The following is a 5,407-nucleotide window of genomic DNA, read 5'->3' on the forward strand; positions in this document are numbered from 1 at the left end:
GTTGCTTCCTGACCTGCATACAGATTTCTCAAGAAGCAGGTCAGGTGGTCTGTTATTCCCATCTCTTGAAGAATTTTCCACAGTTTGTTGTGGTCCACATAGTCGAAGGCTTTCTCATAGTCAATAAAGCAGAAATAGGTGTTTTTCTGGAACTCTCTTGCTTTTTCAGTGATCCAGCAGATGTTGAGAATTTGATCTCTGGTTCCTCTGCCTTTTCTAAAACAAGCTTGAACATCAGGAAGTTCACGGTTCACATATTGCTGAAGCCTGGCTTGGAGAATTTCAAGCATTACTTTACTAGCATGTGAGATGAGTGCAATTGCATGGTAGTTTGAGCATTCTTTGGCATTGCCTTTGTTTGGAATTGGAATGAAAACTGACATCTTCCCATCCTGTGGCCACTACTGAGTTTTCCATATTTGCTTGTATACTGAGTGCAGCATTTTTACAGCATCATCTTTCAGGATTTGAAATAGCTCAACTGGAATTCCATCACCTCCACTAGATTTCTTTGTAGTGATGCTTCCTAAAGCCCACTTGACTTGACATTCCAGGATGTCTGGCTCTAGGTGAGTGATCACACCATCATGATCGTGCAGATCTTTTTTGTACAGTTCTTCTACGTATTCTTGCCACCTCTTCTTAATATCTTCTGCTTCTGCTAGTTCCATACCATTTCTGTCCTTTATCAAGCCCATCTTTGCATGAAATGTTCCCTTGGTATCTCTAATTTTCTTGAAGAGATCTCTAGTCTTTCCCTTTCTATTGTTTTCCTCTATTTCTTTGCATTGATCGCTGAGGAAGACTTTCTTATCTCTCCTTGCTATTCTTTGGAATTCTGCATTCAAATGGGTATATCTTTCCTTTTTTTCTTTGCTTTTCACTTCCCTTCTTTTCACAGCTATTTGTAAGCCCTCCTCAGATAGCCATTTTGCTTTTTTGCATTTCTTTTTCTTGGGGATGGTCTTGATTCCTGTCTACTGTACAATGTCATGAACCTCCCTCCATAGTTCATCAGGCACTCTATCAGATCTACCCCCTTAAATCTATTTCTCACTTCCACTAAGGGTCTGTTTTATAAAAGCATTAATCCCATTTCTGAGGGCTATACTCCCATGGTCTTATCTCTTCTGAAATGCTCTGGTTCCTAATACCATCACCTTGCAGTTACTATGAGTTGTGGAGTTATGCACACATTCAGTCCATAGCAGTACGTTTTCATTAACATTCAGTGTGAAATTAAAAATGTTATCTCTTTGGTTTCTTCCTTTCACCCTTGGATTATTCCAATGTATGCTGGTTAATTTCCAAACATTGGGACATTTTTAGTTTTCTTATTGTATTGATGTGTAATTTTATTTCACTATGGTCAGAACTGTGGTTTTGAACTGTCGTGTTGGAGAAGACTCTTGAGAGTCCTTTGGACTGCAAGGAGATCCAACCAGTTCATTCTGAAGGAGATCAACCCTGGGATTTCTTTGGAGGGAATGATGCTGAAGCTGAAACTCCAGTACTTTGGCCACCTCATGCGAAGACTTGACTCATTGGAAAAGACTCTGATGCTGGGAGGGATTGGGGGCAGGAGGAGAAGGGAACGACCGAGGATGAGATGGCTGGATGGTATCACGGACTCGATGGACACGAGTCTGAGTGAACTCCGGGAGATGGTGATGAACAGGGAGGCCTGGCGTGCTGCAATTCATGGGGTCGCAAAGAGTTGGACACGACTGAGCAACTGAACTGAACTGAACTGAACTGATGGTCAGAATACAAACTCTAAGATTTCAATCTTTGCAACTTATTTTATGGAGCATCTATGGTCTGCCCTGGTTAATGTTCCATATGACCTTACTAATAAGGTGTACTCTGCAGTTGTTTGGTATATTTTGGATACTTGGATTGTTAGTTAAAACAAGGGTGTGACAGTGTTGTTAGATCTTCTGTATCCTGTGTGTGTGTTTGTCCAGTTGTTCTTTCAGTTACTAAAGGACAGATGACACTTCATGTTACTTGGTGCTATTCTACACAAAATTTTTAGATCATGATTTCCAACTGTTGTTACCATATTGAGCCTTCATCTAGGGACCTTAGAAATTCACCATGTAATTGTAGTACTTTTTTGTGGATTATCTTGGATTCTCTGCTTACACAATCATGCCACCTGTGAATAACGAGTTTTACTTTTTCGGTTTAGTCTGCACATTCTTTGTCTTTCTCTAGCCTTCTTGCATTAAATGAGACTGTCAACTGAATGGACAAGGTGATAGAGGATAATCTTGTCTTGTGCCTGAATCCAGGAGGAAAGCATTCACTATTTTGTTAAACATTATCACGTGTCCTTTTACAGACTAAGATATTTCTATTTCTAGTTTTGTGAGAGTTTGGTGGGTCTTGAATTTTATGAAATGTTTTTTTCTAGTATCTATGTAGTACTCATATGTTTTCCCCTAATAATCTGTAATGTGGAAAGAATATTGATTTTTAAATGTTAAACATTCTGTCATTTCTAGTATAAATCACACTCAGTCATGATAATCATTTTATATATTATTATATTACTTTTGCTTATGTTCAGTTAAAGAAAGACACACAAGATAAAAGTTGTGAGTTTAAGCTTTAGTCAGGGTCTTGCTGAGCACTATAGGTTGGGAGACAGCCTCTTAGTGGCTCTGAGGAAACTGCTCCAAAGAGGTAAGGGAGGAGCCAGTTTATATACAATTTTGGCCTGGGAATAGGAGTCAAGCATGTATCTTGGTAAAACATTACTGTTAATCACAAAGAACAGATATCTCCAGCTCGTGATTTTACTACTTTTCTATGTATGGGAGGATGCAGGGATCTGGGTCACTGAAATTCTTCCTGAGATATGCATCTAGAGGCCTGTGTATCCAAACCATAGACTGCTAAACCCTGAAATCTTCTCAGGGGGCACTGTCCTTCAGCTGCTGTGGGCTATGCCTTAACTCCGTGGAACTGCGTGCTGAGTAAAGCTCTCTGTTGCAGCCATTTTAACTTCTTTCTGCCTCAACCAGTATTTTATAGCAGGGCGATGCTGGCCTCATAAACCAGTTATGAAGTATTTCAGTTTTCTCTAGTTTTTGGAAGAATTTGTGTAACACTATTATTATTTTTCCTTATATGCTTGGAAGCATTTAATAGTGAAGCTGTCTGCTTCTGGAGTATTCGTTGTAAGATTTTAAATTTTGAAATCATTTCTTTTAGAAGATCTAGAACTATGCAGCTATTCTAACTATTCCTGTTCAGTTTTGGCAAGTCGTTCAAGGAATCTATTAATTTTTTTGGACAAAGTTTCATAATATCAGCTTATTATCTTTAAAAAAATCTATAGCATCTGTACTTCCTTTTTCATTCCTTATACTGGTAATTTGTGTTCCTGCTGTTTTTCAATGATGAAATACACAAATTTATTACCTTAACCATTTATAAGTCTACAGTTCAGTTCAGTTCAGTCGCTCAGTCATGTCCAACTCTTTGCGACCCCATGAATCACAGCATGCCAGGCCTCCCTTTCCATCACCAACTCCCGGAGTTCACTCAAACTCATGTCCATTGAGTTGGTGATGACATCCAGCCATCTCATCCTCTGTCGTCCCCTTCTCCTCCTGCCCCCAATCCCTCCCAGCATCAGTCTTTTCCAATGAGTCAACTCTTTGCATCAGGTGGCCCAAGTATTGGAGTTTCAGCTTTAGCATCAGTGCTTCCAATGAACACCCAGGACTGATCTCCTTTAGAATAGACTGGTTGGATCTCCTGCACACATAGACATCACCAGATGGTCAACACCGGAATCAGATTGATTACATTTTTTGCAGCCAAAGATGGAGAAGCTCTATACAGTCAGCAAAAACAAGACTGGGAGCTGCCTGTGGCTCAGATCATGAACTCCTTATTGCCAAATTCAGACTTAAATTGAAGAAAGTTGGGAAAACCACTAGACCATTCAGGTATGACCTAAATCAAATCCCTTATGATCATACAGTGGAAGTGAGAAATAGATTTAAGGGCCTAGATCTGATAGACAGAGTGCCTGATGAACTCTGGACGGAGGTTCGTGTCATTGTACAGGAGACAGGAATCAAGACCATCCCCATGGAAAAGAAATCCGAAAAAGCAAAATGGCTGTCTGGGGAGGCCTTATAAATAGCTGTTAAAAGAAGAGAAGCGAAAAGCAAAGGAAAAAAAGAAAGATATAAGCATCTGAATGCAGAGTTCCAAAGAATAGCAAGAAGAGATAAGAAAGCCTTCCTCAGCAATCCATGCAAAGAAATAGAGGAAAACAACTGAATGGGAAAGACTAGAGATCTCTTCAAGAAAATTAGAGATACCAAGTGAACATTTCACACAAAGATGGGCTCAATAAAGGACAAAAATGGTATGGACCTAACAGAAGCAGAAGATATTAAGAAGAGGTGGCAAGAATATGTAGAACTGTACAAAAAAGATCTTCACGACCAAGATAGTCACCATGGTGTGATCACTCATCTAGAGCCAGACATCCTGGAATGTGCAGTCAAGTGGCCTTAGAAAGCATCACTAGGAACAAAGCTAGTGGAGGTGATGGAATTCCAGTTGAGCTATTTCAAATCCTGAAAGATGATGCTGTGAAAGTGCTGACTCAATACGTCAGCAAATTTGGAAAACTCAGCAGTGGCCACAGGACTGGAAAAGGTCAGTTTTCATTCCAATCCCAAAGTCTACAGTCAGTGGTATTAAATAGTTTACAGTTCTGTGCAATGATCACCAGCATATATGTGCCGAAACGTCATCCTGTGAATCTGACACCTACGCCCACTTACACCGTCTACTCAACCGCGACCCCCGCCACCCTCCTTTCTCTAGGATTTTGACCACCTCCTTCTACCTTTCCAGCTCCAGCCGCCCCCTGCCCTGGAAAGAATGACACAGGATTTACACTTCACTGTGTGGTTGCGAAGGTTACTGAATTATTACAAGAAAAGCACAGGAAAGCTTTCCCGGCCCTGATCCGGCGGGAATCAGCCATTTCTGTCGCTCCCAGCCGGTTTCTGACCCCGGACTAGGACTCGCCCACCCCGCGCCGTCTGACTCCCCGCCCCATGGGACGCGAGCTCGAACACGAGCCGGCATCCGAGTGCAGGTCCCGAGTTTGCGCGACAACCGAAGGCGGGACCTCAAAATGAGTCTTCGTAGGGAGCTCCACCTAGCTCTGAGTCTTCTCCAGGATGCGGGCGAGCGCACGGCGCCTGCGCAGTTCAGGGCGTTGGCTCACTCTCCGGACAAGAGGGTGGGCGTGGACGGTGGCGCATGCTCGAGGAGCCGGTTCCAGGGCGGGGCCTTCTACCGCGGGGTTGGGGGGCAGTCTGTTCACAGAGCGCCTGCGCGGGCAGAGGGCGGTGGCTTGGGTTCT

The sequence above is a fragment of the Capricornis sumatraensis genome, chromosome 1 (genome assembly GCF_032405125.1).
Source record: "Capricornis sumatraensis isolate serow.1 chromosome 1, serow.2, whole genome shotgun sequence".
Classification (NCBI taxonomy): domain Eukaryota; kingdom Metazoa; phylum Chordata; class Mammalia; order Artiodactyla; family Bovidae; genus Capricornis; species Capricornis sumatraensis.